The sequence below is a fragment of the Garra rufa genome, unplaced genomic scaffold (assembly GCF_049309525.1).
Source record: "Garra rufa unplaced genomic scaffold, GarRuf1.0 hap1_unplaced_001, whole genome shotgun sequence".
Taxonomy (NCBI): Eukaryota; Metazoa; Chordata; class Actinopteri; order Cypriniformes; family Cyprinidae; genus Garra; species Garra rufa.
In genome coordinates this window covers 12,077,635-12,094,263 of record NW_027394276.1, presented here as the reverse complement: position 1 = coordinate 12,094,263, position 16,629 = coordinate 12,077,635, and the positions used below count along the sequence as shown (strand labels likewise).

General features: G+C 43.2%; 5 non-coding genes across 5 annotated transcripts; all 5 read right to left on the bottom strand.

Moving 5' to 3' along the window:
• Positions 1–9,230: 9,230 nt before the first annotated feature.
• On the bottom strand, positions 9,231–9,302 carry trnaq-cug (transfer RNA glutamine (anticodon CUG)). The gene has a single exon. It is a non-coding gene; the product is annotated as a tRNA-Gln (tRNA).
• Positions 9,303–9,416: 114 nt separating this feature from the next.
• trnaq-uug (transfer RNA glutamine (anticodon UUG)) lies at positions 9,417–9,488 on the bottom strand. Its single transcript has one exon. It is a non-coding gene; the product is annotated as a tRNA-Gln (tRNA).
• A 135-nt stretch (positions 9,489–9,623) lies between these two features.
• Positions 9,624–9,696, bottom strand: trnaf-gaa (transfer RNA phenylalanine (anticodon GAA)). The gene has a single exon. It is a non-coding gene; the product is annotated as a tRNA-Phe (tRNA).
• A 96-nt stretch (positions 9,697–9,792) lies between these two features.
• On the bottom strand, positions 9,793–9,866 carry trnai-aau (transfer RNA isoleucine (anticodon AAU)). Its single transcript has one exon. It is a non-coding gene; the product is annotated as a tRNA-Ile (tRNA).
• A 97-nt stretch (positions 9,867–9,963) lies between these two features.
• trnap-ugg (transfer RNA proline (anticodon UGG)) lies at positions 9,964–10,035 on the bottom strand. The gene has a single exon. It is a non-coding gene; the product is annotated as a tRNA-Pro (tRNA).
• Between the last annotated feature and the right edge of the window lie 6,594 nt (positions 10,036–16,629).

The following is a 16,629-nucleotide window of genomic DNA, read 5'->3' as shown; positions in this document are numbered from 1 at the left end:
TGAATCAAATGATTCGCGAATCGCGAAACTTGATCCGGTTGGACTGATTCCAAACAGTGAATCATCACGTTGACACTTTACGTCGTATTAAAAACACGCCCCATCCCACCTTGTTTTTATTTTTATTTTATTTTTTACAAATCTCGCCCTAGACATAACATTATATTGATTGATATTTATTAATTTGTGTATGTTATTTTTAAAAGGCATATTACATGTTTATGTTTATGGTTAAATACGCGATCCGATTGGAGCGAATCGTCACGTTGACAGTTTCCGTCGTATTAAAACACGCCCCCATCCTCACCTGCTTTTTCCACAAATCGCGCCCTAGACATATCAATATGTTGATTGATATTTATTATTTTGTGAAAATAATTGTTTGGTAAATATGTATAAACATATATGTATATGATATATGTTTATGGTTAAATAAAACGAATTAAAATGTTTCAGTAGTTGATTTTATGTTTTATGTTAATCATGTTTATAATATTTTTAAAAGGCATATTACATGTTTATGTTTAAATTAATGAATAAAATGTTTTCTCAAAGATTTTTTTTTTTTTTTTTGTATATGTGGGACATGATTTGATGGATATCATTTATCAGATTTAATTTATCTGATCAAAAGACACTTTAAATGTTCAAATGTAAAATATTTAATTTAAATGAACATAATATACATACACATAATGTATACAGAAAAGATATAATTTATTGAGGAGGATACAGTATTGAGGGGTATACAGGACAATATGAAAAAGTGGGCCCATGTAATATATATAAATATATACAAAAAAAAGACATTTATTATATTTATTGAGGGGTATACAGGACAATATGAAGGAGTGGGCCCATGTAATAAAAACAAAATATATACAGGAACGATATTATTTATTGAGGAACATACCAGAAAATATGAAAGAATGGGCCCATGTAATATAAACAAAATATATACAGTAAAAGATATTTATTAAGGAAGATACCGGAAAATGTGAAAGAGTGGGCCCGTGTAAAATACAAAATATATACAGAAAATAAATTATTTATTGAGGAGGAAACCGAACAGTATGAAAGAGTGGGCACATGTAAACAAAATATATTCAGAAAAGATTGTCTTTATTGAGGAGGTTTATGTAGCTGCCGCTGTTCTGCCAACCATTCATCGAAAGATTTTCCATTTGAGGCACTCGGGCAAAATGTGGCATTGCCATACCGACTATGGCCAAACTCTTTCGTTTTGGGCTGCCCACATTTGCTGCATTTGTTAAAAGTAACCCCTCGCACATACTTTCTCTTGTGTACTCCACTTTCCTCCTCCAGGGCCCGTCGACGCCTGTTCCTCTGGGTGTAACGGGACACAGGAGCATCAGACGCAGGAGCAGGTGGAGCTGGGCCTGCACTCAATGTTGAAGGACCAGAAGAGGGGATCACCACTGACACAGTCATGTCCGGGTTAAGGACTAGTGTGCCTAACAATGACCCAGGTGCTGAAATGGGCTGCACTACTTCTGATGCTGTGGGGGCAGGTGCAATGGGGCACTGTGTGGTGGTGGTAGCAGCGGGCCGTCGACCTGGCCGCAGGATCGGAGCCTGTCCTTCCCGATTTGGCAGAAGGATAAATGGATGTTTTGGCCCTGATGTTGATGGCGCTTCATCCAATTTTTCCCTTGGCAGAGGAAGCTGCGCATCGGCCACAGCAATTGGGTCAGGTGAAGTCAGTCCCTGAGCGAGGACACTCATTTCCTGATTCTTCTGCCGCCGCTGAAACCTGACAATAAATTACTTGTATTATAAATATGTTTTAAGAAGTATTCATTTAATTTGAAGCAAATAATGTGCCTTGCTTACCACTGAATGAGTGTCTTCTGGTTTAGCTCAAACAGCTGGATCATGGTTTCATCCATCAGCCTTGGACTGTTAAGCACCAGCTCTCGGATGTGGTGGTAATCGGTGAGGATTTTAGACCACCTGGGGGTGCAAACTCCAGCCTTCTTGGTCGGCGACTTGTGTAAAGCGCACAGCTTTATACAAATTGCCTCAACCAACCGACTGGTGTTGGGCCACTGTGCTGGACCCCCAGGATGTCCAATCAGACACCGTTTAACACTCTCCACACCCGGTGTGACTCCGGTCCGCTTCGGTGCTTTAAAGCGCCCATGTGTCAGCTGAGGCTGATGTCGAGGCTGATAGTTGACCCGCTGTTTGTCAGAGTCAGGGAGAGCTGTCCACAGCTGGATGACCTCTGTCACCTGCAGGTCAGTGAGGTAAGGAGCCTCACGAAATCCCACCAGGTAACCAGCCAGGTCCTGGACCTTGTCCCACCCAGCGATGCCATCGGGTCCAATGACTGCTCCCTAGTAAATGCAGATTTATGGTAATATAAGTGGAATAAAATGATATTGAAATTAAATAAAGCCCTTAAAGTGTCTTACCTGAGCCTCGTCGGAGAGACTGCCTTCAGTGTCGGACGGCTGTGACAGCACTGAAGGGGCAGGGGCAAGATGCTGTCCTTCTCCGCCAGATGATGCGGACGGCTCAGCCGGTGATGCCGGGGACTGAGGCAGAGGCAAAGATGAGGGGCTGTTTTTAAGATCACGGCAGGGGTCATCCTCATACAGCACTGGAACTGTGATGTCCTCCGGGATCTCTTCGTCAAACCCCTCATCTTGCAGGTCCTGGTCATCAACTGCCTCCACCAGCCTGTCTTCCTCCTCTGGGTTCTGGAGCACTGGAGTCAGTGTTTTGCCAGTCTGGCTGTAAAGGTACTCCATTCCCAGCAATTCACCTACAAGAATAAAATGGGAAAAAAGAAAGTGTTCTTAACATTTTGTCTAATACATTAAAGGCTAAATAGATAAAATAGTACAATATATAAATGTGATCTCCCTGTTCATCCATGAATTTTTATGTTTTGCAAAAATAATTCAAATGATCTATAAAAAAACAAAAACATGAATTAATGAATTTCTTGCCTGTATATGCTCCAGGAGGGCGATAGCGCTCATCCCAGGGCTTCCCGAAGACAGCTTGGCTAAGCCGGTCCACAGCCTCCCTCATGGCACAGCCATATGTCCGGATGGAGGATGCTCCTTTTATGGCGTCTTCCATCCGGTCATCATTCCAACGCATCAAGCCCTCAAGGAGATACGCTTGAAAATGCGCATCACTGGCACTGGTTCCTAAAAATTAAATAAACAAAAAAGTTTTGTACTACACATGAGGTGCTATGAGGTAACTGGTTACATGTAATAGAGTTACATAATTACAATACAATTACACAACACATGCATGTATATATTTAAGAAAAATATATGTATATATATTAAATATATTTATATATAATATAAATTATATGACAAAAATAAAATATATTTATTTTAATATATTAATTTATATATAATATTTTGACCAAAAAAAATTGTAATCCGTATGTATGTAATACCTGGAATAAAACGGTTTAGGTGGAGGTGGAAAGACTCCAAGGAGGTAGAGCCACGGGCACACCTGTAGCAGCACAGCTCCACACCGCCCTTCTTCAGTGTCCCCTTCTTCATGTACAGCGGAAAGTTCTCTGGGTCTTGGATACACGGAACGTGCTTCCGCTGTTCCTTCCATATCTGCTGGATCCGTTCGTGATTCAGCAGAGGAACTCCCAGAGTGTCCTTCCCGTCCGCACTGTCGAACAGATCAATCAGTGACCCGATCAATCTGGTGGTCTCCTCCACCCCCCTGGTCCTCCTCCGGCAGTGCAGTGCCAACTCTCTCCGGGTAATGCGAGCACTGACCGCCCTTTCTGAGATGTGGCCAGTCTTCTTTGCCGCCAGCTCACCCTCCTTTGCACTGCGAAGTGCAGCCACATCCTCTGGATCCCACTGAAAGATGCACGTGGACAGACGGGCCATGAAGATCCCGTAGAGTGGATGAGCCTCTGTCGTGACACCTGCAGCAAATCGCCGCATGAAATGCCAGATGTCGAGGCGCACTTCAAGCTCGACCCACTCCGAGAACATCATCTTCACCTGACACTGGCCATGCTGACTGCAGCAATCTCTGTCCACGTACATCACTTTTGGGGCTGCCTCTCCTGCGTCCCGGTAGCGCTTCATCAGGCCAGCTGCCATGTGGTCCAGTCCATGTCCCTCGGCGGCTGTAAGCACAGATACGAGGACTTGGCCGTGTTCATTCCCCACATTTGTGCACCAGGCAGCTGTACCTGAAGCAGCACCTGCGAGTTTCTTTGTGACCTATTGGGAAAAATAAAAGGGTGACAAAACTGTATTCATTGTGAATGCACATATATCCATATCTGGCAAATTTCTGGATATAAACAGGACTGTGATACCTTTTTAGTGGAGTCCATCTTGAGAACAGAGCCAAAGACGGATGTTATTTTGGCTTTGACCTCATGCAGTCGCCAAAGAACATCTCTGGCGTACACGGCTAAGAGCCACTTAGGCTTAGGTAGGGCAGGTAAAAGGGGAGGCTCAGCAAATACAGGAGGCTGCACAAGGGAGGACCTTGTGAACGGTTCGCAGGCAGTCAGGTACTGCAGAACACGCTGTGTCCATGCCTCACTGTGCTGTTCCGTCAGCTTCTTGTACAGCTGAGTCACACTGTTGCCCAGTGTCCTCTCCCTCATCATCCTCAGCACCCGGTTGTCACATGAGTATCTAAGGAAACAACAATATAATCATGCAAATGCTTTGGTTGTAGAAAAAAAACACAGATAAAAGTGCCTAATAATGAATGATTGTCATTATGAATTACCTGTATGTCAGCAAAGCTGGAAACTGACTGCGGTGGCCCATATCCAGCTGCCCTAAGATGTCCTCGGACCAGGCAGGATACTTCTTTTTGCAGCCTTTGCACTCCAGATACTCAGTGGCAAGGTCATACCACCCGTCGATGTCCAAAACCTTGCGCACGGTGCGGTAAAGTCCTGCTGCTGTTAGCCTGTGCTTACCACAGTCTGGGCGAACACAGACAAGAGGAAATAACCACATCTTCAGCGGCATCCACAAGAAAAGGGGCCGACAGAAGAAGAGGTCTGGTGAGGCGGGTGGCTGACTGTTAATTAAAGGGGGCTGAGGAGGATACCACCAAAGCTTCAGCTGGGACACTAGTTCTGGCTTGCCGGTTCGTGGGTTGGCCTTAAATAGTGTGTTCCGGATCCACTCATGCTGGAAAGGTGGAAGATGATCTTTCCAGTGGCCTGGGAGCTCAGCTGGTGGCTGATGATGTGGAGGATCTGGTGTTTTTGCTGTTTCCGCCAATGGAGCCGGACCGGCACAGGCCTCTGAGTAAACAGTAACAAAAACAATATAAGGATGGTATAAGGTTGGATTTGATAGAACTACGCCATAAATGCAGCCCACAAACAGCCTGCGAAGCAGTAATTTTGGAGGAGTGTTAATAATCGTTTTGAATATATTAAGGCATAACAGTGAAGAAAATGGTACTAGTGTTAAGAAGCAAAGAACACAGCGTACACTTTATTGATGTAAGAAAAATGGAATTAGTACAGTTCTTTGAGAATGAGAATCTGTTGTGATTAAGTAAGGAAAATGAGGTGTGATGAATTCAGTAATGATGTGCACAGACATGAAGCATGCACACATATACAATAAGGAAAAACTGTTCTTCTCATCATAAGAACAATGACTCTCCACCATCCTGTCTGCTCAGGGGGAGCTAAAGAGTGAGTGAGTGAGTGAGTGAGAAGAGCAAGCAGTGTGAGAAAGTTATCTAGTGATTGTTTAACAACGGGTAAGTTTAGAAACGCAAATAAATACACTGACACCTTTGGACATCCTTAACCTTTTGAAGAAATCCCACTTGAGGCATGATGTGACATAATTCTGTATTGTAAACAAAAATATTTAAAAAATTTGATTTTTATTTTTAATGCTTCCCATTGTGTTTTCACAAAACATTCTTATAACATTTGTATTTGTGTCATATGCCACACCTGTATTCAGCTGTGCTTCACATTGTGATGCAGCAAATACCAGCTCCTCATCATCATCTTCAGCAGTGGAAACGGAAGTTCCTGGAGCACAAATGTTACAACTATTACTGTGACCAATACACAGAGACAAGTGTATGTAAGATGGTGCTTACTTACCTGTAGCGAAAAGCTGTCTTCGGGCCAAAGTTTCTGCTGCTGGAGAAGGTAAAGTAGACTGCACTAATGGATCTGGAAACAGCAAGTGGACAGGTTTTCCATAACAATAAATGAATACGTGTACAATTTCTGTAGGGAAAATGTAATATTCACACTCCTACTCACAGTGTTTAACTGGTGACACGAGTTTTTTCGCCAGCTGTGAAGGAGACAAATGTTTGCCATGCGCCAACAGCGCTTTCACAGTGGCGGTCCGCTGTACACCAGTTCGGATGGCTGCAGGTGGAGGTGCAGAGGTACAGGAGGCTGCGGCTGGAGGTACAGAGGCACTGGAGGTTGCAGGTGGACGTGCAGGACGTACACTGGTGCCCACAGCAGAAGCCTGCCTTTTCAGGACATATGTCTTGAAAATGGCCATGTTGGTGTTTGGCCTGGCATCGGCCTTAACCAGGTACCTGATGAGGGCTTGGGCCTCCTTGCTTTGGTCCTCATAAACTTCCTTCATGGACCGGCCCTGGAAGTCACCAAACTCCACCATCAAGCAGCCCTGGTCTCCAGATGCTCGGGCTTCTGCTTGCATTTCCTGCTTCCTCTCATACTTCTCCACTTCTTCAGCCATCTCTCTGATATGAGAAGTGTACTGTAGGAAGAGCTGTTTATTTTCGGACAGGGGGGTTGTCTGCGCTGTCTCCTTGGAAATGCTGAGCACCAAATACACTGCGTACCCCAGAGAGTTTTCCAGGAGCCATCTAAATCTCTGGCCCTGGTACTTCCCAAACTGAAGTTTGCAGTGAGCCAGTACTAAAAACTGGTCACTGGGGTCTCCACCGTTTGTGCTGACAAAAGAACGGGCCTCTGCCAGCACCTGCTCCTTGGGTTTGGCCCTTCCCGACTCCATATTTTCAAGGCGCTTCGCCTCCTCCGATGGCGCCATGAGGAGCCGGCTCGATGTTGCCGATTGGCGGCGAAAAAAGGGGTAAGCATACATTTTCTGTAATGAAGATCAGAAAGAGACTATTACCTCTAGCAAACTGAAAGATACCTGTATGTTAAGTGTGTAATGATAATTTAACAAGCTACATGTAAACCATATTACTGTGGTAATAAACATGGACAGGAATCTGATATATGTACAAATATATGTAAAGTCAAATATGAAGTCTGAAATTTCCTTCTAGTAATAATTCTAGGCTCGGAGGAGGTCACTAGTATTATTACCAAATATAAGTAATATATATAAGCAGAGCTGGGTAGTAACTGATTACATGTTATTTCATCTGAATTACATAATCAGAATCCAAAAATTAAGTACCTGTATTTAGATTAAAAAATATATATATTTTAAAATATTCCGAATCAGACTAAAGTTACTTTTTTTATGCATTATATGATTTTATTTTAATTTAAATTTAATTTTTATTTACACAATGACATTAAATTATTCCTAACTGATATATACTTCCTAATTCCTCTTTTTGATCTTTTAAATTTCTTTTCTAAAACAGCCTACTGCTTATATTCATAAAAAAAAGTCTTCCAGTTTTGTGGACACTCACACAAAGACCAGTCACTAGTCAGGTGGAGATACAGCATTTGACCACTGATTTACAAAAATCATTTCAGGTTTGCATAAAGTGTTTCAACATTGCATCAACTACTGATAAACACATTCATTTTTATTTGAAAGATCACACTGTAGATATTTTTAACCACCTTCAACAAAGGCTTTTGTCTTTCAAACACATTATCATGCACACATTTTAACTAATATATTTAATTAACATACTTAAATTGAATATTTTAATAATTATCACATTTTCATGTTCATTGGTCCTCTGATGAGGTTATGGTCACAAGACATGCAGGTAAACAAAAAGAATATATTTCATTTTTGTGCATTTTTAATTGATTTTAAAATGATTTACTTTAATTTATTATTTTTATGGTTTAATTAATTAGTAGTTTTTTATTTAACTCCCTGCAGTTATTTCACAAACATGTGTTAAATGCACTTAGTGTTGTTAATAACAACAAATACAATCTATTTTCTTATTCTTTTTTTCAAGATTACCCTGTTTAAATCAATGTGATAAACAAGTTAGGTCAAAAGTAATCTAAAAGTAACGTAAAAGTAGTCTGACTAACTTATATTACCTAAAATGTGTAATGTAACTGTTAATGGGTTAAGTAACTAACTACAATTTGTCTTGTAACTTGGAATTAGTAACGAATTAACTTACAGTCATTACAGTTACAGTAAGTAAGTTACCCAGCTCTCTGTCTCTCTACATATATAAGTAAATAAATATTTTAATATTAGTATTCTTTTCTTCGCACACAATACAAACATAGTAATGTAGGCTAATTAGGACTGTCGATGATTTTAACCTATCTGATCAGTAGCGACATGTTTTGTTCTGTATTTATCATTTAAAAAGTTACAGGTTCGCAAATACTTCATAAAACGTGTGCTATACATGCATTGGCACGTTCTATTTTCCAAAAATACACACTATTTATGAACAAATAACGATATTAAATTATATTTAAAAATGAAGTACACCTTAGCCTTACCTATTGCAAAGATCGATGACAATAATAAACGGTCGCAGCAATTGGTCAAAAGTGAGCCACGGGAGAGTAACGCGATTGGTCAAAAGTGAGCCACGGGAGAGAAACGCGATTGGTCAAAAGTAAGCCCCAGAGAGAAACCCGATTGATCAAAAGTAAGCCCCAGAGAGAAACGCGATTGGTCAAAAGTAAGCCCAGGAGAGAAACGTGATTGGTCAAAAGTAAGCCCAGGAGAGAAACGTGATTGGTCAAAAGTAAGCCCAGGAAAGAAACGCGATTGGCTCATGTGGGCTTACTTTGGGCTTACTTTGGCTCAATCGGTGGGATGCAGTAGGCGCAAGCGAGAGGTAGCGGGATCGATGCCCGCATTCTCCAAAGGGCTCCTGCCCTTTTACGCGCACGTCCCCAAGGAGACAGACTGCGCTTTTTGCGGTGCGAAACGTACCCTCGCAGTTGCGTGAGCCTTTGGGGCCCACTGCTGTCAAAAGAATTTCTCAGAACGGGCCCTGCGCATATTCGTGGCAAAAGCAGGTCCCACCGAGATTTGAACTCGGATCGCTGGATTCAGAGTCCAGAGTGCTAACCATTACACCATGGAACCTTGACGAGAGAGACCGCTGCTCAGAGGAAAGCAAAGAAGAAGTGGCTTACGGCTCACCAGCAACAAAAATAAAGTTGAGCCTTTTTTGTTTTTATCTGCCGCAAGAAGGCACGTAGTTTCCACCGAGATTTGAACTCGGATCGCTGGATTCAAAGTCCAGAGTGCTAACCGTTACACCATGGAACCACGAGCGCCTCTTTGACAGCTGACCTGGAGGTAGATAGTGTTGCGGCTAGGGGGAACCAGTCAGAGCGAGGGGTTGTATCCAGTGAGTTTTGGTCACTGGCCACCCTCGACCAAAAGACAAAAGAAAGCTGCATCTGCCGAAACCCGGGATTGAACCAGGGACCTTTAGATCTTCAGTCTAACGCTCTCCCAACTGAGCTATTTCGGCCACATCCACCTAGGGTTTGGTCTGCAGGGGTTTACGTGACACCACCCGTCGCTTTGAGAGAAGAGCAGAGACGAGCTAACAGAGAACAAAAGACATTGGCCCGTACGGGGATCGAACCCGCGACCTTGGCGTTATTAGCACCACGCTCTAACCAACTGAGCTAACCGGCCTGGCTCCGGCCAGACGTCTGCCCAATTTCCCCAAAGTTTGCTGACTGCTCGTGGGCCCCTTAGCAGGCAGAAAAGCTTCAGGACCAAGCCTGACCACGGGCTCGTCCGGGATTTGAACCCGGGACCTCTCGCACCCAAAGCGAGAATCATACCCCTAGACCAACGAGCCACGCTCACGCAGCTGGGGCACCGCCGCCTGCCCTCGAGCGACGCTCTTCACGTGGCTTTGAATGCAGGGAGCATCCGGAAGTCTGCGCTTGTGGCAAAAAGCACCTCGATTTCTGAGAAACTTGTTTCTGCCCTGCTCTACTCACCCTGTTACGGTCCTCAGGGGTGCAGACTTACTTGACCGCAACAGTCACTTCTGATACAGGATCACAATCTTGTGAAAGCCAAGTGGATCGTTTGTAATAAAGCAACAACAACAAGAAAGCCCAAAAAACAACATTAAAAACACTGAATGAAACAAGCAAGCATTAGAAGAAATGAGTCTAAAAACAAACAAGTTGGCGGCGATCATAATAACCAAAAGCAAAGAAGACAAATAGCAACAACAAAAGAAAGAAAAAATTAACTGCAATGGAAGAAATGACACACCTCGAGACAAGGTCAAAGGCAAAGGAATGAAAGTGGGCCTTTGAATGGATTCAATAATGGTGGTGGACCTAACAGGGAGAAGATTCTGCCTTCTGCAGCCAGGGGAATTAGCTCAAATGGTAGAGCGCTCGCTGCGCAAAAGAAGGAGCCCAATCTTTGAGCCCCCCCTCGCAAGCGAAAAAGACGCGAAAACGCAAGTGTGCCGACAAGTTTCCCCTGCAACAATATTCGGGCTATATTCCTGTGCGGTATGGATGAGTTTTAGTTACATGTGAAATACGTCACCCTCGGCGGGCTGGATTCGAACCCGCGGTCTGCGCGACTGAGTCGAAGTCCCGTTCTGAATCAAATGATTCGCGAATCGCGAAACTTGATCCGGTTGGACTGATTCGAAACAGTGAATCATCACGTTGACGCTTTACGTCGTATTAAAAACACGCCCCATCCCACCTTGTTTTTATTTTTATTTTATTTTTTACAAATCTCGCCCTAGACATAACATTATATTGATTGATATTTATTAATTTGTGTATGTTATTTTTAAAAGGCATATTACATGTTTATGTTTATGGTTAAATACGCGATCCGATTGGAGCGAATCGTCACGTTGACAGTTTCCGTCGTATTAAAACACGCCCCCATCCTCACCTGCTTTTTCCACAAATCGCGCCCTAGACATATCAATATGTTGATTGATATTTATTATTTTGTGAAAATAATTGTTTGGTAAATATGTATAAACATAAATGTATATGATATATGTTTATGGTTAAATAAAACGAATTAAAATGTTGATATGTTAAGTAGTTGATTTTATGTTTTATGTTAATTATGTTTATAATATTTTTAAAAGGCATATTACTTGTTTATGTTTAAATTAATGAATAAAATGTTTTCTCAAAGATTATTATTATTTTTTTTGTATATGTGGGACATGATTTGATGGATATCATTTATCAGATTTAATTTATCTGATCAAAAGACACTTTAAATGTTCAAATGTAAAATGTTTAATTTACATGAACATAATATACATACACATAATATATACAGAAAAGATATAATTTATTGAGGAGGATACAGTATTGAGGGGTATACAGGACAATATGAAAAAGTGGGCCCATGTAATATATTCAAAATATATACAAAAAAGACATATTTATTTTATTTATTGAGGGGTATACATGACAATATGAAGGAGTGGGCCCATGTAATAAAAACAAAATATATACAGGAACGATATTATTTATTGAGGAACATACCAGACAATATGAAAGAGAGGGCCCATGTAATATAAACAAAATATATACATTAAAAGATATTTATTAAGGAAGATTCCGGAAAATGGGAAAGAGTGGGCCCATGTAAAATACAAAATATATACAGAAAATACATTATTTATTGAGGAGGATACCGAACAATGTGAAAGAGTGGGCCCATGTAATATATACAAAATAGATACAGAAAACATTATTTTTTTGAGGAGAATACAGTATTGAGGATGATACTGAACAGTATAAAAGAGTGGGCACATGTAAACAAAATATATACAGAAAAGATTGTCTTTATTGAGGAGGTTTATGTAGCTGCCGCTGTTCTGCCAACCATTCATCGAAAGATTTGCCATTTGAGGCACTCGGGCAAAATGTGGCATTGCCATACCGACTATGGCCAAACTCTTTCGTTTTGGGCTGCCCACATTTGCTGCATTTGTTAAAAGTAACCCCTCGCACATACTTTCTCTTGTGTACTCCACTTTCCTCCTCCAGGGCCCGTCGACGCCTGTTCCTCTGGGTGTAACGGGACACAGGAGCATCAGACGCAGGAGCAGGTGGAGCTGGGCCTGCACTCAATGTTGAAGGACCAGAAGAGGGGATCACCACTGACACAGTCATGTCCGGGTTAAGGACTAGTGTGCCTAACAATGACCCAGGTGCTGAAATGGGCTGCACTACTTCTGATGCTGTGGGGGCAGGTGCAATGGGGCACTGTGTGGTGGTGGTAGCAGCAGGCCGTCGACCTGGCCGCAGGATCGGAGCCTGTCCTTCCCGATTTGGCAGAAGGATAAATGGATGTTTTGGCCCTGATGTTGATGGCGCTTCATCCAATTTTTCCCTTGGCAGAGGAAGCTGCGCATCGGCCACAGCAATTGGGTCAGGTGAAGTCAGTCCCTGAGCGAGGACACTCATTTCCTGATTCTTCTGCCGACGCTGAAACCTGACAATAAATTACTTGTATTATAAATATGTTTTAAGAAGTATTCATTTAATTTGAAGCAAATAATGTGCCTTGCTTACCACTGAATGAGTGTCTTCTGGTTTAGCTCAAACAGCTGGATCATGGTTTCATCCATCAGCCTTCGACAGTTAAGCACCAGCTCTCGGATGTGGTGGTAATCGGTGAGGATTTTAGACCACCTGGGGGTGCAAACTCCAGCCTTCTTGGTCGGCGACTTGTGTAAAGCACACAGCTTGATACAAATTGCCTCAACCAAGCGACTGGTGTTGGGCCACTGTGCTGGACCCCCAGGATGTCCAATCAGACACCGTTTAACACTCTCCACACCCGGTGTGACTCCGGTCCGCTTCGGTGCTTTAAAGCGCCCATGTGTCAGCTGAGGCTGATGTCGAGGCTGATAGTTGACCCGCTGTTTGTCAGAGTCAGGGAGAGCTGTCCACAGCTGGATGACCTCTGTCACCTGCAGGTCAGTGAGGTAAGGAGCCTCACGAAGACCCACTAGGTAACCAGCCAGGTCCTGGACCTTGTCCCACCCAGCGATGCCATCGGGTCCAATGACTGCTCCCTAGTAAATGCAGATTAATATTAATATAAGTGAAATAAAATGGTATTGAAATTAAATAAAGCCCTTTTTTACCTGAAATAAAGTGTTTTACCTGAGCCTCGTTGGAGAGACTACTTCCAGTGTCGGATGGCTGTGACAGCACTGAAGGGGCAGGGGCAAGATGCTGTCCTTCTCCGCCAGATGATGTGGACGGCTCAGCCGGTGATGCCGGGGACTGAGGCAGAGGCAAAGATGAGGGGCTGTTTTTAAGATCACGGCAGGGGTCATCCTCATACAGCACTGGAACTGTGATGTCCTCCGTGATCTCTTCGTCAAACCCCTCATCTTGCAGGTCCTGGTCATCAACTGCCTCCACCAGCCTGTCTTCCTCCTCTGGGTTCTGGAGCACTGGAGTCAGTGTTTTGCCAGTCTGGCTGTAAAGGTACTCCATTCCCAGCAATTCACCTACAAGAATAAAATGGGGAAAAAGAAAGTGTTCTTAACATTTTGTCTAATACATTAAAGGCTAAATAGATAAAATAGTACAATATATGAATGTGATCTCCCTGTTCATCTATGAATTTTTTTGTTTTGCAAAAATAATTCAAATGATCTATAAAAAAAACAAAAACATGAATTAATGAATTTCTTGCCTGTATATGCTCCAGGAGGGCGATAGCGCTCATCCCAGGGCTTCCCGAAGACAGCTTGGCTAAGCCGGTCCACAGCCTCCCTCATGGCACAGCCATATGTCCGGATGGAGGATGCTCCTTTTATGGCGTCTTCCATCCGGTCATCATTCCAACGCATCAAGCCCTCAAGGAGATACGCTTGAAAATGCGCATCACTGGCACTGGTTCCTAAAAATTAAATAAACAAAAAAGTTTTGTACTTCACATGAGGTGCTATGAGGTAACTGGTTACATGTAATAGAGTTACATAATTACAATACAATTACACAACACATGCATGTATATATTTAAGAAAAATATATGTATATATATTAAATATATTTATATATAATATAAATTATATGAATAATAAATATATACATGTAATTATTTTCAAAATATATACTGTATGTGTGTGTTTTTATTTATACATAATAAATACATATATTACACATATATTATATAAACAACTTTTGAATGTGAGTAATCGCAATTTAAATTACATTAAAAATTATAGTTACTAGTGACTTGTCAGGCAATACAGCTTTGTTAATGCTTATGACATCAGAAAAGAACTGTAGTATTACTGTAGAGTGTGACATTTATTCATGTGACATTACTTTAAAGTAATGGAAGCAGTTATAGTGCTTATATTTTTGACAAAAAAAATTGTAATCCGTATGTATGTAATACCTGGAATAAAACGGTTTAGGTGGAGGTGGAAAGACTCCAAGGAGGTAGAGCCACGGGCACACCTGTAGCAGCACAGCTCCACACCGCCCTTCTTCAGTGTCCCCTTCTTCATGTACAGCGGAAAGTTCTCTGGGTCTTGGATACACGGAACGTGCTTCCGCTGTTCCTTCCATATCTGCTGGATCCGTTCGTGATTCAGCAGAGGAACTCCCAGAGTGTCCTTCCCGTCCGCACTGTCGAACAGATCAATCAGTGACCCGATCAATCTGGTGGTCTCCTCCACCCCCCTGGTCCTCCTCCGGCAGTGCAGTGCCAACTCTCTCCGGGTAATGCGAGCACTGACCGCCCTTTCTGAGATGTGGCCAGTCCTCTTTGCCGCCAGCTCACCCTCCTTTGCACTGCGAAGTGCAGCCACATCCTCTGGATCCCACTGAAAGATGCACGTGGACAGACGGGCCATGAAGATCCCGTAGAGTGGATGAGCCTCTGTCGTGACACCTGCAGCAAATCGCCGCATGAAATGCCAGATGTCGAGGTGCACTTCAAGCTCGACCCACTCCGAGAACATCATCTTCACCTGACACTGGCCATGCTGACTGCAGCAATCTCTGTCCACGTACATCACTTTTGGGGCTGCCTCTCCTGCGTCCCGGTAGCGCTTCATCAGGCCAGCTGCCATGTGGTCCAGTCCATGTCCCTCGGCGGCTGTAAGCACAGATACGAGGACTTGGCCGTGTTCATTCCCCACATTTGTACACCAGGCAGCTGTACCTGAAGCAGCACCTGCAAGTTTCTTTGTGACCTATTGGGAAAAATAAAAGGGTGACAAAACTGTATTCATTGTGTATGCACATATATCCATATCTGGCAAATTTCTGGATATAAACAGGACTGTGATACCTTTTTAGTGGAGTCCATCTTGAGAACAGAGCCGCGGACAGATGTTATTTTGGCTTTGACCTCATGCAGTCGCCACAGAACATCCTTGGCGTACACGGCTAAGAGCCACTTAGGCTTAGGCAGGGCAGGTAAAAGGGGAGGCTCAGCAAATACAGGAGGCTGCACAAGGGAGGACCTTGTGAACGGTTCGCAGGCAGTCAGGTACTGCAGAACACGCTGTGTCCATGCCTCACTGTGCTGTTCCGTCAGCTTCTTGTACAGCTGAGTCACACTGTTGCCCAGTGTCCTCTCCCTCATCATCCTCAGCACCCGGTTGTCACATGAGTATCTAAGGAAACAACAATATAATCATGAAAATGCTTTGGTTGTAGAAAAAAAACACAGATAAAAGTGCCTAATAATGAATGATTGTCATGAATTACCTGTATGTCAGCAAAGCTGGAAACTGACTGCGGTGGCCCATATCCAGCTGCCCTAAGATGTCCTCAGACCAGGCAGGATACTTCTTTTTGCAGCCTTTGCACTCCAGATACTCAGTGGCAAGGTCATACCACCCGTCGATGTCCAAAACCTTGCGCACGGTGCGGTAAAGTCCTGCTGCTGTTAGCCTGTGCTTACCACAGTCTGGGCGAACACAGACAAGAGGAAATAACCACATCTTCAGCGGCATCCACAAGAAAAGGGGCCGACAGAAGAAGAGGTCTGGTGAGGCGGGTGGCTGACTGTTAATTAAAGGGGGCTGAGGAGGATACCACCAAAGCTTCAGCTGGGACACTAGTTCTGGCTTGCCGGTTCGTGGGTTGGCCTTAAATAGTGTGTTCCGGATCCACTCATGCTGGAAAGGTGGAAGATGATCTTTCCAGTGGCCTGGGAGCTCAGCTGGTGGCTGATGATGTGGAGGATCTGGTGTTTTTGCTGTTTCCGCCAATGGAGACGGACCGGCACAGGCCTCTGAGTAAACAGTAACAAAAACAATATAAGTATGACCGTTGGATTTGATAGTACTACGCCAGAAAAGCAGCCCACAAGCAGCCTACGAAGCAGTAATTTTGGAGGAGTGTTAATAATCGTTATGCTTATATTTAGGCATAACAGTGAAGAAAATGGTACTAGTGTTAAG